The sequence below is a fragment of the Myripristis murdjan genome, chromosome 7 (assembly GCF_902150065.1).
Source record: "Myripristis murdjan chromosome 7, fMyrMur1.1, whole genome shotgun sequence".
In the NCBI taxonomy this organism is placed as follows: domain Eukaryota; kingdom Metazoa; phylum Chordata; class Actinopteri; order Holocentriformes; family Holocentridae; genus Myripristis; species Myripristis murdjan.
The window spans coordinates 3,151,204-3,169,525 of NC_043986.1; the positions used below are offsets into that span (position 1 = coordinate 3,151,204).

An 18,322-nucleotide genomic window follows, 5' to 3' on the forward strand; every position below is an offset into this window, starting at 1 on the left:
AGGCTTTTGGGAACTGAGTGTGTGATGGTCTATCAGTAGATCTGCAGTTCAGTCTGGCTGTAATAAGGCTCCATCACACCGTCAAATATCTGACCTTTCTATCAGAGGATCGGTCTGTGAGTGTGTGTGTGTGTGTGTGTGTGTGTGTGTGTGGGTGGGTGTAATGAGGCTTTGGGAAACTGAGCATTGAGTGTGTGACTCAGACTGAACATCAGGCCGATGCTAATGGACCAGTTTAGACACGCATGAGGGAGCCACGTCTCAGCCTCGCTCAGCGCCGGTGTCTGCGTCTGCCTCTCGGAGCTCGCCGTGTTTGCAAAACGCCGAAAATTAATGTGAAAATATCTGTAATTAGAGGAGCCTCACCCTGCAAGCAGGTTCACAGCAGCTGTATGATTATAGCCGCTGCTGTTTTATATCTGGCGAACTGGATGTAAAACAGCAGGAACTGATCGAGCCTCCCTGCCGGTGCTACTGACTCAGGCCACAGACTGCAGAGCGGGAACACACGCTGGGTTTTCAGGCTGTCCAGGTGAAAGATGACCAGCGAGGAAGAAACGTGGCGATATCTTTAGTCGTGGGTCCAAAACGACCGTCCCTACGTCACACTGTGTGAGAGAGGCTCAAAGATGGCCGCCGTCACAGTCCTGCGACCAAAGATATTCTGACAGCGCCAGAAATACAGGAGAACGATCTCACAACGCTATGACCTACGTCTGCTAACCAACCAATAGGAACGCAGCATAAAATGAACAACACGACACTGGAGCTAAAACCGATGATGGAGGTTAAATCGAGCAAAATGAGATGTTTGGGATTTCAACAAAGAAGAAAACAACACATGTTCACATTTTCCTCGTCCTCTTCTTTGGATTTTTGTCCAAACACATTAACATCTTTCAGTAATAACACTTAATATTTATACATTAATATCACTTAATGTATTAATATGAATGCGTTAATGCCACTGTTGCAAGGCTCCATTCTTGCTGAGCGTCACTGTTTGCGACCACAGCAGCACAGATGGATCACGTACGCCGATGATGTTTTGCTGTATATTGATTTCAGCTATGTGATCATCATACAGTCCACGTAGATCCAACTTGAGGTTTATTAGATCCATATCACATGGTGTGGCTTGCAATAAACTTCAATAGGGCTGTGATGTTTGTGGAGCTGCAGGTTATAGAAGTATTTTGGAATTTTAATTTGAAAAGAACCATGCCAGTTCCTCTGCATGTTCAGAGTTTTCTCTCCAGAACGTTCCTGCTGAGCCTCAACAGATACTGTGATTAAGATGCCACCTAGGCTAATATCCAAAGTATATTCAATATACTGTAATAGCTGTTTGTTTTGTGTCTGTTCTCCATGTCACCAACCCCGTCAGCCTCGGGGAGGAGATAATCCCATTTTTTTCCAACACAAATCAACTTGTTTTTCCTGAATCAAGTGTCATTGTCTTGATGCTAGTACCTGATCTGCCTCATTCTGCCTGGTTTCAACACATTTATACTGAAACAAGTGAAACTGCACGGGAAACAAGTGGGGTTATCACATCCTACTGGTGGATTTTTTACCTTGTTTGAAGACAAAAACAAGATCTGAATTCTGAAGATGAGACTGAATCACTTGTAAAGGTCGACAATTTATTTTTTCCAGCGCCGTCCTTCCAAATCGGAGTCGGCTGCCTTCGGTTATGTTCATGAAATGATGTCACTGTTGGTCAAAGACTCTGCACTGTCCCTTTAACACCCAAAGAGCGTTTGCTATGGCACAAAAAGTGAGCAAATCTGCTGCTGTCACTTCTTTGCTCTTTATTCTTCTGCTTTCAGCATCTGTGTGTGTGTTTGTGTGTGTGTGTGTGTGTGTCTGTGGTCCCAGCTGTGGTCATTAGATGTGGAGGGCCGAGGGTCAGTGAGCACAGACACTAACAACATAATGAGCGACACATGTTGTGGACAGCGGCAGGAAAACGACAGAAAAGGACGGAGATGGAGGGAGATAAGAGGAGAGTCGGACGAGGAAAAAAGAAAAAAACGGCGCAGCGTTCGATGGAGCGAGATAAACAGAGAGTTTCTCAGAGGTCTTTAGCTGCTGTTTTTGTGTCCTCGCTGATGCACGGAGCAGAAAAACCAAGAACATCTACAAGTTTTTCAGGTCGGCAAAGGAAGAGTCAAACAGCGACTCAGCAAACGAGAACAAATGAGATTGACGGAGTCCCATCATCCAGCTGGGAAAATGTTTAATTTCCAACACAAAAACAAAACTAACCCTCTCCATCCTCATGAGCCACTAAGAGTGTGTGCTGGTGTGTGTGTGTTGGTGTGTGTGTGTGTGTGTTGTTGTGGTGTGTGTGTGTGTGTGTGTGTGTGCAGAGACCCTGCCCTCTGCCTGGGTTTTCTTGTTTTGCTGAGCTCGCTTCTTGTTAACTGACTCTTCTGTGTTTTTACAGTACATTCGATTTCAGTAAAAAAAAAAAAAAAAAAAATCTAAAATGCATGTATATATACAAAATTGCATTATATATGTGTAAAACAAATACATCTGCCACATATTCACACTTAAAGTTGTTAATATACGTGGAAAATAAATAATGCAATCCAGTATATGCACATATATGTTACCTTTTGTCAGAGACCAAATATTTACGCCACATATTTGCACATATAACTTGAAATATATGTGTTAAACAGATATTTGAATCTCAAATATGTCCACATATGTAAAGTTATATGTCCCATTATTTAAGATATATGGTCATATATGGCCATATATCAGATTTTTGTATGGATTTTTCATTCCACAGTACAAATTTAGAAAATGTGCATGTGCCTTTTTATTATGTTCATCATATAAAGAGGTTGTTCTGAAAAAACAAAACAAAAAAACAAGTGTCTTTATTCACTCTATTGTTGTTGCGATTATTAAAAACCTCTCTCCATTGCTGCCTGAAGCTTGGGGAGTTTTTGACCTGGTGGTGGCGCTGTGGTGGACCAGTCAGGTTTACATTCAAAAAGTCAAAAGTCATCATCCATCCGAGTTTCATCGAAAACAGAAGGCAGAGGAACAGAGACCGGGACACGGTGCCTTCACTGACCTTTGACTGTGGGGGACAAAAGTAAAAATAAGTCGCAGACATAAACGGAAGCACAAAACATGAATCTGCTGGCTACCGGATTATTTTAAGATGAATTTTACAATTTCTTTTCTCCTGCAGCACCAAAAAAAGGTTTCTGACATGTTCATTATCTGTGAGGCTGTCAGGCCTGCCAGCTTCTCGGGGGCTGAGCCGGATCCTGCTGAAAGCCACTTTCTGTGCTCCTGGGAAATTAAAAAAACAAAAAACCTAAAATCTCCTGCTGATGGTTGACCAACAGAATTTGACATGACACTCTTTAAAAACCAAACTCTAAACCCTCCTCTTTTACAGCGCTTACATGCTGATATTTATGATTATTTGATTATGTTTTACTTGCCATTTCACTTTTTTTTTTTTTTATTCTTTTCTCATTATGTGTATTATCCTGTCTGTATCACTGTGTTTATGCACTTCTGATCTTTGGAAGAACCCTTAAATATGTTAGTCTGAACTTTAACTTTGAGCATAAAACACAGAAAGGAGCTACAGCCAGGAACACAGGGTGAAAGAAGATTAAAGACAAAATGTCTCCAATCAGTCCAATCAAATTTGAGCAGCGCAGCTCCGGCTGCCGTTCATGGAGAATTGAGTTCAAGCTTTAAACTCAATAAAAGAAATCAGATGATCCATGTCCAGATCCTGCTGCGATCTGCTGCTCAGCCAAAACAAAAAGCAGCTGTCAGTCTGCAAGTCACTTCGGACATCCAGAACAAAAACTACAAAGTGAGAACCAGAGACCTAAAAACACCCAGGACACGTCCCGATCTGCAGCTGCAGCTTCAGTCTCACGGTGATATTTTTGTTGTTGTTTTGACGCTGAGACAACGATAAAAGTTTTTCAGTGATTATTATTATTATTATTATTTATCAAGTACAGGGTGACCCAAAAAAACGGGAATCTTTGAAGTGCGTATTGGCAGACATGAGCAAGTGGCAGCGCAATTTTTAAAAAATGAATATTCCATCATTGTTTCTTAAATGGCATGTTTTAAGGTTTCAGTTACTATGAATTAAATATTTTTCTTCCATCACTCTTGGTTTTACTGGATTGTTAAAAAGTTCATGTTTTTTTGGGTCCCCCTGTATTATTATATTTAAGTTTATTCTAGACATGAATGAACCCCTGTGATGTTTTCACCTCCATTAAAACTTTTCTTGTTGTTTTGCTATTTGAATTGGAAAGTAGATCCGGCAGGTAGCGTCTGCAGGAAACTTCTGCATAGTATCCTTGCGCCTCAAAGAAACAGCCTGATACTTTGGAGAATAATTGCAGTTACAGAGGGGAAAAAAAATAAATGGGAACCGGGACTCGTTGTTGTTTGTTTTATATTGTCGTTGTTGCCACGGCAGCCTGTTTGTTTGTCTTGGCCGCGGCTTCGGTTTGAACTCCTGTTTGGGCGGGAGACGTCTGTCAGGCCGACTGAGGGAGGCGCCGGGCAGGTTTGGCAGCTCGGAGCTCCGGATATACACTACTCACAAAAAGTTAGGGATATTTGGCTTTTGGGTGAAATTTATGGAAAATATAAAAAGTTCACGCTACAGTGATATTATATCATGAAAGTAGGGCATTTAAGTAGAAGCATGCACTGGTGATTTCCTCATCTCAAACAATTTCTTGAAACAAAAGCCAACAACAGTGGTGGATATACCACAACAAAAAATGTCAGTGTCAATAACTTGTCATGTGCCCTTGAGCATCAATTACAGCTTGACAACGACGTCTCATGCTGTTCACAAGTCGACTTATTGTCTGCTGAGGCATGGCATCCCACTCTTCTTGAAGGGCGGCCCTCAGGACATTGAGGTTCTGGGGTACAGAGCTCCGAGCCTCTACACGGCCACTCAGCTGATCCCATAGGTTTTCTATGGGATTCAGGTCTGGAGAAAGTGCAGGCCACTCCATCTGAGGTACCCCAGTCTCCAGCAGCCGTTCCCTAATGATACGACCTCGATGAGCTGGAGCATCAAACACCTGATGTGAATTTTGCCGTTAAGCTCCTTGTTAGAGAACAGCAACTTGTGCAAAAAGTACTGAAACACTGAACAGTTGGACATGTGCATTCAAAAGTTTACAGAAGGTCACATTAAGTTCACCTGGAAAGGTTAGAATGCATTTTAGGTTCATCCTGAAATTTCACCCGAAAGCCGAATATCCCTAACTTTTTGTGAGTAGTGTATTTTTTGCCAACTGAGAAACTCCCTGCAGGCCGGGCGGAAGAGGAAACCGCAAGTCCGAGGAAACAGGCGAGCTTCGCCAAAGGTCAGTCCCCGTTCGCCTTCGGTCCTCCAAAGCTCGAAGATGGACGACGCCGTGGCGGAAGGAGACGCCAACGCCGACCGATCGCAGCGCTCAGGTGTTTTTACGGCTCATATTCATGACGAGGTGGGAGGATCTCTCAGAGGGGACGCCGGCGAGACAGACAGAGAGGTGGTCTGAGGATGAAGGGTGATTATGCGTGTCATCTCTGAGATTAAACCGTGTTTTCTGTGGAACCGTTGCTCAACACCGCTTTTCCGAAACGATGCTCGACGTCTGAATTCCTGACGGATCAAAATGCGGCGGAGGAGGAAACACAACCGCTAATCAGGGTTCACATGAGAAGAACAGAATGTGGATCTCAGTGTGTCTTCTGTGGAGCCGTGACGCTCTGCAACAGGTTTCCACAGGTAGCAGGGTGTGTGTGTGCGTGTGTGTGTGTGTGTGTGTGTGTGTGTGTGTGTGTGTGTGTGTGTGTGTGTGTGTGTGTGACAGAGACCGTTGCAGTGAAGGTGGGCGTTGAATCCTTATGCACGACGCTCCCCAACTCTCTCTCTCTCTCCATCACTGATTCACCATGACTCACCCTGGAAGCAAATACAAGCCCTACCCAGTGTGTGTGTGTGTGTGTGTGTGTGTGTGTGTGTGTGTGTGTGTGTAAGTTTGGCAAAGCTGAGGACAACCTCCGTCAGGCGGCTCTGGCTCTGTGTCTTGACAGGTGAGTTTTGGCTCACACACAGGTACACACTGCTCTCTCTCTCTCTCTCGTTTTCCCTCCCTCACACACACACACACACACACACACACACACACACACACACACCACATACCACACACACACGCACACACCTGCAAAACTGCCCTGGCACAAAAGGTGCATGACAAATGTAACAATGAAAATCTGTGAAAGTCTGTGAGCAGCTCAGGGTTCCCAGCGTGTGAAGATGACATCTGAAATTCCATGTTGTTGTTTATGCGTTATATGTGTTGTTTACATGTAAACAAAAAAATCAACACATTAGCCAACAGGTGGACAACATGAAAATAACCAGCCCTCTCCTCCAGCTGGTGTAAAGCAACACCAAGCGAGACTCGAGTGTCTCTTCTGGTCTCCAGGCGGCTCAGGTGTCTTTTCTCCATGCAGCGCCCCCTTGTGGAAACAGCAGAGTCTCTCATGTCCCTCTGAGCTCTGTGGGCATGTTGCTCTTAAAATGAGCTGAAAGTGACCAGTGTTGGGACCAATGACTCACAAAACTAATAAGTTACAATTACTAATTACTTCTGTAAAAAAGTAATTTTGATTACTACTCAATTACTGCTGCAGAAGAGTAATTCAGTTACTGGGGAAAGTCATTTTTATGATTACTTTTTTTCTTTTCTTAAATCCTCTTATTAATGCACATATTTTTGCGTTGCTGTTGCAGTGTGGACATCGCTGTCAAATTTCATCTATCATTGTCAGTGTTGGGCACGTTACTTTGAAAAAGTGATTCATTACAGTTTAAAGTAGTGATGCCAGCTTGTCCAGGTGGGGAATTAAACCCCCGGTCTTCTGTATGGCAGGCAGAGATACTATCCGCTCTGCCGTCGGGGAACACATGCATTTCTTGTAATTTGTGCTCAGTCATTCTCCATGCATGTTGATAAGTTATGAAAAACTGCAAAGTCCAACCGGTTTGAAAATTGACACGCCGCTTTTTCTCCACAAGATGCACATTTTTTGAATAGGATATTAAAATAATAATAAATATGAGTAGTAAGTAACGGCTAGTAACGGCACATTTTATTGTCAGTAACGGTAACAGCGTTGTAACGGGGGAAACAGTAATTTCTTTGATTACTCGTTACTGATAAAAGTAACGCCGTTAGTAACGCCGTTTCTTTGTAACGCCATTACTCCCATCACTGAAAGTGACTGAGCAGCAAACAGCAGCTCTGAGGTCAGTGCTGCAGGTCTCTCTGCTGTCTGAAGCTCATTATCAGACAGTGATGGTGGCCTACCACAGAGGTCCTGATCTGCTCGGGAGCTTTCACTCGGTGCACGAGCAGATCCGATTCCTTCCTTCTTACCTGGAGAATCCTCCATTAGAACAGCAGCCCACCAAGGTGAGACACACCTGGCTGTTAAAGGGGATGGGAGACGGCGCTCTGATTGGTTCACTGCATGTTACGCCCAAAACACAGCCAGGATTCATAAAGAGACTCAGGACAAGCCTTTAGGAGCAGCTCAGCATTCAAACAGCAGCAGAGACTCGGAGCCTGAAGGAGCTCAGATCAGGGAAGCAGAGCCCGACGTTTTGATCAAAGTGTCAGTTTTGTGTTTTTTGGCCCTCCGTACTCCGTGTAGCACTGCAGCACACCACAACATGACAGCTGAGCATGAACGTGCACTGAAACGGCAAAAACATTCGAATATGTAATCTCGGCCTAACAAATGTTCCAGGATTTCACTATAAATTGCAGCTGGGAAATCTGAGTTTTCCACGACTGGAAATCCAATCTATGAATGTGAAGTTTTCCAGGATGTGTGGGAACTCTGATGACTGATGGTTATTTCTGTTTCTCTTAAAGCTAGAGCTGCAAACAACGGTTAAAAACCAAAGCCTGTTTTCGAGACGGAAAGTGTTCCAGCAGTATTTTTGACTGTTCACTTCTGCAAATCAATGCACACTCAGAACCCCCCCCCCCCCCCCCCCTCCCCCCCGCCGAGAGAGGATGTGTATTATGATGTTCCAGACGGAGCGGTGAGTCAGTTTCCAGGCAGGCCACAGCTGCTTTATTTCCCCCCTCAACCTCCAGATCAGATCGGCGGTGGATGGATTTGATTTATGTGGGCGGGGAAACTCGGCGCTTTCTCTCTCCAGACAAAAGGGAAGCGATTCATCAAGACGCAGCGACGAGCGGCGAGCGAGGAGAAAGTCTTCAAGATGGATGGGAAAACATCTGGCGGCAGAGAGTCAGCAAAATATCAGACATCTGTCAGGGGGAGCGGAGCGGCCGGAGGAGATTGTTTCCTGCACGGCGGTGGCGTTTGTCTCCGTTCAGATAAAAGGGCGAGGCCTAAACGCCCAGGTGGAGGTGACTGCATCAGCAGGGAGAAGAGGGATCTGCCCTCACTTTGTTTGTCGCCTCTGTTTCATCATCTCTCATTTTTCCACTTCAAAGAATCCAGTTGGTGCTCGGCGCTCTCGTCAAAAGGCGGATGCACTTTTGGTTTACAGAGACTTCATCCAACAGCACGGCTTCAATGTGGTTGTCGCTTAAAGGGGCCGCCCCGTTGATTTTGAATGTTGACCCATTTACCGCAATTTCCTCGCATTTTCCATGTCAGAAAACGAAAGATACCAGGACAGTTGACAGATAACTGGCGGCTTTATTGTTTATTGGTTTGTCCATTCATTTATGTACGTGTCTACTTTATTTATCTATTTATTTATTCTATTTTACTTTTTTCTCTTTTTCCTTTTTATTATTTATTTTATTTTATTTACTTATTTACTTTTTCTTTTTTTACTTTTTGTTATAATCATTTTTTTTTCATTTATTTATTTTTTTTAATTAATCAATTTATTTATTTATTTTTTTAATTATTTTTTCCTAAACACACACAGGTATTTTTTTTTTTTCTAATTTCATTTTACATGTCTGAGCCAGGGTGTTGTTATTGTTGTTGTTATGTCTTTTTTTTCTTTAAATATAAAATAATAAATAAAAAAAATTTAAAAAAGAAAAAAAAAAAGAAAACAAAAGATTTCACAGCAGAGTCAAAATGTGAGTTTGTGGTTGAAGCAGCCGCCTTATAATGTTCTGCTTCTACGGGGAACAAAGTCCTCAACACTCAGAAACCACACAGCTGATGATTGGCTGTGGAAAGCAAAACGTTTCCCCGCTTAGGAACTATTTTCCCCGGAGGAGGAGGAGGAGGGAGCGTTTCAGTGTGAAAAAGTCCTGAAAAGCCAACAGTGCTGCTGCTTTTAGGAAAACTCATGTGGAGGACTTTATTGGGCTGATGGAAAACTGGAGTGAAGAAAGTGTGAAGGCTCTGAAAGTTCATGTTCATATCGTAGTGGAATGAATGGAGGAAAGGGAGGAGGAGTGATGTGGCAGCTCTGAAAGCCCACTGCTCGCTCTGGGAGGAGAGCAGAGGAACGTTTTGCAGAACATGCAGAAGAACCGGGACGGTTCCACTAAACAGTGACTGTCTTACAATCTAGTTTTTCATGAAAAATGCCAAAATGTGCAACAGACAGAACACATTTTCTCTCAGCAGACAGACAGAGATTAAAATCAGAGTGCATTTTCCTTCCCACCTGTTTGTGTGTGTGTGTGTGTGTGTGTGTGTGTGTGTGTGTGGGTGTGTGTGTGTGTGTCTGTGTTGCTGCCAGGCTTCTCGTTCTGCTGTCGCTCAATAATAGATGAAGGCCTTTTCTTCTAAAGCCAGAACCTGAAGAGACTGGAGTGGACCAGCACAGCAGGAGAATATTGTCTTCACGCACACACACACACACACACACACACACACACACTCTTCAGGATCAGCAGTAGTCCAATAATGGCTCCCACAGGGAAAAGCCTTATCAGGATGGAGGGGAGGAGGGGAAGCAGCATCAAAGTTTGACCGGTTAAAGTCACGATCCATAATCCAGACAGAAACAAAAGGGCAAAGTCATGTATCATGTGTACAGAGGAGGTTTGTGGGTAATAAAACACACACACACACACACACACACACACTGAGGTGATGAATGGAGGAAGTGTCTGGTCGGGTCGGCCTTGGGCTTCACAGCGACTCGAGATCCAGACGAACGTTCGATCCATTCATCCACAAAATAATCTGAACTTTGTAAATCAGCAGAAATTTTCCTTAAAGCTGCCAAGACTGAGGGATGAGCGCTGTTTAGACTCAACTAACTTATCAATAATCACCAATAAATCAATAACAGATGCGTTGTACGTTTAATATTATTGCATTCGTCAGATGAACTGCACTGAAAGCACTGGTAATGCACTTTGAGCTGGACAGGAACAAAAGGGTCAACTCCCCTGATCAATAAAAACAGGACATGCAGGCGTGACCTTCAGCGAGTGAGACACCACTTCTTTACAACTGTAACCTCTGATGAGGCCACATTCAGATCAATACTGGAGCCTTTTCCATGAGTTTATTAATCCTGTTTTTAATCCTCATCACCAGTAACACCAGGCAAATAAGAAAAAAAAAAAAAAAAAAAAAAAAAAAAAAAAATCTTGGTTCATAATAGTTTATATTAAGTACGACGGTGCATTAGTGCCATTGTAAAGAGCGGGGGGAAAAGGCTCAAGTTTATGAGGAAAAAACTCACAAATTCTGAGATTATAGTCACAATTTTACGAGTAAAAAATATTTATAATAAATAATAATAATAATTTTTCTTTTACTTTTTGGTGAATGAAGCATCAAATTCTACTTTGCAATGGGATTCAGTAACAAGGAAATCCTGCTGATTTGAGCCCAGAATCACAGCGGGCCTCATTCACCAACCATTCCTAAGAACAAACTTTAATTTGTTCCTAAAACCCACTTGAGCAGTTTTCAAGCTGACATTCACCAGGGTTGAGATTTATTCATAGGTAAGAACATCATTTCTCAATTCTGGTTTAATTATTATGCCCCGCCCCCGGCTCCAGATTTGATTTTCCCACAGTGGCCCTAATACGGCGTCGTACCGTCACACCTGAGTTCCAGTCTTTGATGAAATTCTGCCCGCTCTGCAAAACACACAAGCTCGATTTGTCTCCCTCTTGTGGCAGTAAATAAAAATGCAGTTTGAAAAACACACTCACTCAGGGAAAACCCTTAACTTTCAATCTTCAAAGAAAAACAAAAGGGAAAATAATAAACCTCTGAGAAAGTTATGAACTCATCAGACGAGGTTATTAGCCGGGCGGCTGCAGTACCACTAGAGGGCGCCAAGAGTACAAACTGCATTTGTAAACACACAGAGTCAGTGCTCATGTTTTGAACTTTATTTTTGCAAGTGAGCTGTAAAGTAAAGAAACTGCTCCTGGGATGGAAATGAGGGCTACATTTGACTCTCTCAAGGCTCCTGTTGGATTAACTTGGATTATTTTGAATTTAAAATGTGGTGAAGCTGCAGATCCACAGTGGCCCTAGTTAATTTTTAGAAGATCTGCACAGAAAAAAAAGACATGAAATGTGATTTTTTTTTTTCCAAATGGGATCCAAGCCACATCTGGAGGTGGTTTAAACCCCGAGTGAATTTCTGCAGATGGACGCTCAGACCGGAGGCGGGACGGGAGGGAGTTTGTCTGGACGGGAGGGAGGAGGAGTTCTGCACTGGGATGTGACGGCGCCCAGACGCTGGACCTTCATCTGTCCTGCCTCTGTGCTGGGACGCCACATCACAGCGTCTGAGGAGCCGCACACCCTCATCCTGATGTCTGGACACACAAACCTGATCTGATCACACACTAATGACAGAATGGACAGTCTGTCATGGATCTGAGGCAAGGAGCAGATCTGATGTGATCTGATGTGATCTGATGTGAAGAGCAGATCTGATGTGATCTGATGTGATCTGATGTGAGGAGCAGATCTGATGTGAGGAGCAGATCCGATGTGATCTGATGTGATCTGATGTGAGGAGCAGATCTGATGTGATCTGATGTGAAGAGCAGATCTGATGTGATCTGATGTGATCTGATGTGAGGAGCAGATCTGATGTGAGGAGCAGATCTGATGTGAGGAGCAGATCCAATGTGATCTGATGTGATCTGATGTGATCTGATGTGAGGAGCAGATCTGATGTGATCTGATGTGAGGAGCAAATCTGATGTGATCTGGTGTGATCTGATGTGATCTGATGTGAGGAGCAGATCTGATGTGATCTGATGTGATCTGATGTGAGGAGCAGATCCGATGTGACCTGGTGTGATCTGATGTGAGGAGCAGATCCGATGTGATCTGGTGTGATCTGATGGGAGGAGCAGATCTGATGTGATCTGATGTGAGGAGTAGATCTGATGTGATCTGATGTGATCTGGTGTGAGGAGCAGATTTGATGTGATCTGATGTGAGGAGCAGATCTGATGTGAGGAGCAGATCTGTGTGATCTGATGTGATCTGGTGTGATCTGATATGAGCAGCAGATCTGGTGTGATCTGGTGTGAGCAGCAGATCTGGTGTGATCTGATGTGATCTGGTGTGATCTGGTGTGAGCAGCAGATCTAGTGTGATCTGGTATGATCTGGTGTGAGCAGCAGATCTGGTGTGATCTGATGTGATCTGGTGTGATCTGGTGTGAGCAGCAGATCTAGTGTGATCTGGTATGATCTGGTGTGAGCAGCAGATCTGGTGTGATCTGGTGTGATCTGGTGTGAGCAGCAGATCTGATGTGATCTAGTGTGATCTGGTATGATCTGGTGTGAGCAGCAGATCTGGTGTGATCTGGTATGATCTGGTATGAGCAGCAGATATGATGTGATCTGATGTGATCTGGTATGATCTGGTGTGAGCAGCAGATGTGGACGTAGCTGCTGTGTTGCTGGTTCATTTGCAGACTGGAGCTTTAAGTGTTTCTGGAGCTGCGTGTCAGAAACTTCAAACTGTTGAGCTTCAAAGGCTCCATTAGAAGTTTGCTTCAAATATTAATAACTGCAGCCAGGCAGCGCGCCCTTTAATCAATACCTCTGACTCACACACACACACACACACACACACACACACACACACACACACACACACACACACACTCACACACACACTGATGTGCAGCAACATAGTCCAACAACAACGCACGTCACATAGCAACACGGCTCGCAGTGTAACACAAACTGCCAGCACACAGCAACACACACTTCCTCACAACACACGCACACTGCTTCACACCAACACACACACACACACACACACACACACACACAAACCTCATAGCAACGCACAACATTATGGCAACACAAAAACTGCAGAGAAACACACACATTTGCATAGTAACACACATCACCGTAGAATAACACACACTGTTTTACACCAACACACACACACACACACACCTCATAGCAACACACATTATAGCAACACACATCACTGCGGGACAACACATAGCATAGCAACGCACACAGAACACACACCGATTCACAGAAACACAGCACTTAACAACACACACACACACTGCACTGCAGAGCAACAAACACACTTCGCAGCAACACACACACCTGCATGTCGACACACACTGGCTCGGAGCGGCACAGCGGTTAGCGCTGAAACGACGACTCGATCGTTTCAGTGAATCAACTGGAAATTAATGATCCATTATCGACACTAAATGATTCCTCATAAACTCACCGGATTAATCAATAATGAAACTCGTCATGATCAAACTCCTGATCAGGTCAACGTGTTGATTTTTTGTCGGCTAAACTCTAAAGCCTTTACAGACCAGCGCCTTAAAAGTGAGGGCTGATTTAGCTCACACACACACACACACACACACACACACTGCACAGAATAAATGAATGAGGACTGAAATGACTGAAAGCCTACATGTTCAAACTGGACTGAACCGGTTCAAGCAGCTCCACTGGCCTGGCACAGCGGCTAACAGAGGCATGTATGTAATCTGGTCCACATCTGGATTAACAGCTGCATCCTCTGCCAATCCCACCGAAACCAGTAAATCTGACGTGGCTGGACTGAACACGTCAGCAGAAAGCAAACAAAAACCTAGCACAGACACTCCTGACAAACCATGACTCAGCACGTCAACAGCGACACAGCAAAAGCAGACAGCTGTTAAAATTATACAACCAATTATCAGCCCCCCTCCGCTCGATGAGGTGTTTTTCTTATTCATCTGCTCTGTAAAGTGTCTGATCTTGTATCTGTGCAGTTTGTCTCTAGAGAAGCGTCTTCACACACAGAGCTGCACGCCGGTCAGCCGGACTGTTGGCAGATTCTGGAAGCTTCTCGCCCAGGAAGCTTCTTCAGCTCTGACCGGCTGGTGGGACGTCCCACCTGTGGAGACGTTCTCCAGGTCGTTGGCTCGTTAGTTTTCCTCCCTGTTGTGACGACCGTTGTTAGCGTCGTCAGGGTCAGCTGACTCCAGGTGGGAACGATGGTCATTTGGGTCTCCTAGCTCCAGTCATTAGAGTCACCTGGCTCCAGGAGCATAAAAAGGTCGTTAGGGTCACCTGACACAGGAGTGAACGACAGTCCTCATGGTCGTTATGGTCTTTATTGTCCTTATGGTCGTTATGATCTTTATGGTTTTTATGGTCGTTATGGTCATTATGGTCGTTATGGTCGTTATGGTCCCTATGGTCGTTATGGTCCTTATGGTTCTTATGGTCTTTATTGTCCTTATGGTCGTTATGGTCGTTACGGTCCTTATGGTCGTTATGGTCTTTATCGTCGTTATGGTTTTTATGGTTGTTATGGTTTTTATGGTCGTTATGGTCTTCATGGTCATTATGGGTTTTATGGTCGTTATGGTTTTTGTGGTCGTTATGGTCTTCATGGTCGTTATGATCCTTATGGTCTTTATGGTCATTATGGTACTTATGGTCTTTATGGTCCCTACGGTCGTTATGCTCCTTATGGTCGTTATGGTCTTTATGGTCATTATGGTCATTATGGTTTTTATGGTCGTTATGGTCGTTATGGTCGTTATGGTCGTTATGGTACTTATGGTCCTTATGGTCCTTATGGTCGTTGTGGTTTTTATGATCGTTATGGTTTTTATGGTCGTTATGGTCCTTATGGTCGTTATGGTCGTTATGGTCGTTATGATCCTTATGGTCGTTATGGTCCTTATGGTCCTTATGGTCCTTATGGTCATCATAGTCGTTATGGTCCTTACGGTCGTTACGGTCGTTATGGTTGTTATGGTCCTTATGGTCTTTATGGTCGTTATGGTTTTATGGTCCTTATGGTCCTTATGGTCCTTATGGCATTATGGTCATTGTGGTCCTTATGGTCTTTATGGTTTTTATGGTCCTTATGGTTGTTATGGTTTTGTCGTCCCTTCTCAGGAAATCTAACCGTTCACTCTTGGCCCTGTGTGAACCAAACCAGCGTGGTTCACTCCTTTCAGGTGACTCTAATGAGAGGAGCACTAACGAGCCAATGACCTGGAGAACGTCCCCATACAGGTTGGGTGAGGTGGGCGGGGCCTATTTACATATTCATAGAGCTGCACATTTTTAATGAGGGCGAGATTTACAGTTACATTCAAGACACTAAAGGATGTTTCTTCATGATAAAACTTTTAAATATGTATTACTGGTGGAAAATATGACTGTTTAAGGGGCTTGATAAAGAGCTGGAGGGGGGCTTTGTTATCTTTTTTCCTCTGTGGATCTCAGAGGCTCTGAGTAAGACACAAAAAGACAGAATAAATGAGCAGCGTGACTCACCGGCCAGGTTTTCCTCCACATGGCTGAAGCGGATGAGACGTCTGCTGGCAGGAGAAACTGTGCGGTGAGGAGCTTGTTTGTTGTGACGGGTCTTTACTTCTGCCCTGCTGAACCGCCCGGGCCCCGGCTCGGCTCCATCGCTGCCGTTAGCTTCACGTCGGCTGCTCACAAAAACAGGAAGCAGCGGCTCGCCGTCACATTTTGTGAATGAGCAAGACATCAAGGTGATAACTGGATCCTCGACAAGGCAGAACTGCAATAATCTCAGATTCAACAAGTCCGTCAGCTGCTTTCGGCATTCAAATCCTGTTTTTCTTCAAACAAGGAAAACATTCTGCCAGTGGGACGAGATCATTCTACTTGTTTCCAATGCAGTTTCACTTGTTTCAGTTAAAATGTGTTTAAATGAGGCAGAATGATGCAGATCAGCCACGAGGATCCAGAAAATGACACTTGATTCAAGAAAACTCTGATTTGTGTTGGATACAAGTGGGATTATCTAATCCCGCTGTCAGATTTTTGACCTTGAGGAGTTAGAGATTGGGATTGACTGATTGATTGATTTTTATTTTTTTGAAAACAGGGAAGGTACAGAGGACATTAACCCAAAAGGGAGAGATGCACTGTACAAGGCTATAGCCCTAAAGCTAATTTCCACCCTTAGTCCCTGGAATGCTGCACTGGGTCAAAAATAAAGGAAAAGTAAAAGACAGTAAAAGCAAAATGTGAGAATAACACAACAGGTGGTTTTCCAGTATGAGGGGAAACAATACAGGACAAATAAAATGACTTGTCTGTCCATAAAGAGAGGAACGCTCTATAACTCTGAGGTACTCTTAATGTGAAAAACACGTCCCCCTTGGAGTACGCTGGAGTACTGCAGGGTGTGTGTGAGATTTTTTTTTTTTTTTTTTTAAATGTTAATTGAAACAAAATAACTGAAAAAAAGTCAAAAGGGGAAAATTATTGGAAAAAGTATGAGAACCACTTTTTTAAATTTTCATTTTGTTGTTTCATGTGAGGGAATATGCTTTGAATGTCTCTGTGTTCAACTGAAGCCAAGTTTGAAATGATCAAAAGAGATTCAGAGTGGTGACATTAACACATGATATGAAACTAATGGCTCACACTGTGCCTGTGTGTGTGTGTGTGGTGACAGAATCAGACGAGGCCACACTGTGGAAACTCATCTGGAGGCTGTCGGTGTTAAATGTTAAATTAAAAGTTTGATCCTGGTGAATTCCCACGCGGTGCAGTTTGGTTGTGGCTCATGCATTTCTCCCTCGCCAATTTATAAACTCCAAATCTCTCCTCGTAGTTTGGGGAGGAAGTCCCAAACTAAAAACTGCTGCCTTAGTGATTTAAAATTTAAAACTAATTTCAACTTGAAGCCGGTATCTGTTGCTGACTCACCTCAGCAGGGGGTTTATTTTAGACGGCCTCTCCTCTTAGTCTCTGCTTCTCCAAACCTCTTCTTCTTCTTCTTCTTCACCCAAAAAAACACACGGGAAGGTTTAAAATGAATAAAAGTCCAAAATATTGTAAATATTTCCTGATTACCGCCGTTTTATTCTCAGAAATGAACCAGCGTCTGTCTGCTGTGCGCTCTGACTCGAGCTGCTCGCGCCCTGCGCCTTGACCCGAGCACGTGGGATTAACGGCCAAATTATCCTGATGTAAAAACTTAATCTACTGTACATACACACACACACACACACACACACACACACACACACACACACACAGAGATATTAACAAACCAATTAAGACAGTATTGAACCGGGACAGGAGGCATTTTCACGCACGACCGGTCGGTTCAGGAGGAAATCAATATTTTACCCAGATCCATCTGTCGTGTGTTGGGGCCCTGAACACACCACCACCATCCAGCTCCGGACCCAAACACGACGCGCTGGGAGCAACAAATCCATTAAATAAATACCTGCTGTCACCACGTCAGGCTCTGATTCACAGTCACAGTGAATTCCCTCAGAGTTAAACCTCACTGAAACCCGGCACGGCGTGTCCGAGACAAATCACTCCTCAAAAATAAAATTCATACAAATCTGCATCTTATCAAGACATTCAGTCTCATCTTCACTGATCAAATCTTGTTTTTCTTCAGGCGATGATCACGTTGATTAGCACTGTTTCCAATGCTAGACAGAAAAAACACTCAGAATTTCCAAGATTAAAGTCTTAAATTTACAAGAAAAAAGCCTGGATATTTTCTGGGACTAAAGTGGTAAATTTACGAGAAAAACTCACAATTTAAGAGAAAAAAACTTGAAATTTCTGAGATTATAAAGTCCCAAATTTGAACATAAAAAAACTCAGTGAAAAAAAAAAAAAAAAAACAAGGAACCAAAAGTGAAGTGGTTCCTTCACCAAAATAGAAAAAAAAAAAGTAAAGGAAAATCTATTTTTCCGGTTTTTATTTTCTCATACATTTGTGACTTTATAATCTCAGAATTTTGAGAGTTTTTCTCCTCATACGTTTGTGAGTTTTTTCT

The 18,322-nt window shown here is 43.5% G+C and overlaps 1 long non-coding RNA gene across 1 annotated transcript in view; it reads right to left on the reverse strand.

Annotated features, from left to right (window-relative positions):
- Positions 1-15,817: 15,817 nt before the first annotated feature.
- LOC115361672 (uncharacterized) overlaps positions 15,818-18,322 on the reverse strand; it is a 19,226-nt gene continuing 16,721 nt past the window's right edge. Inside the window, exons 2-3 of the long non-coding RNA XR_003928435.1 lie at positions 17,223-17,295; positions 15,818-15,970 (exon numbers count right to left, since the gene is read on the reverse strand). This is a non-coding gene — a long non-coding RNA (uncharacterized LOC115361672). The remainder of the gene's footprint in view (positions 15,971-17,222; positions 17,296-18,322) is intronic.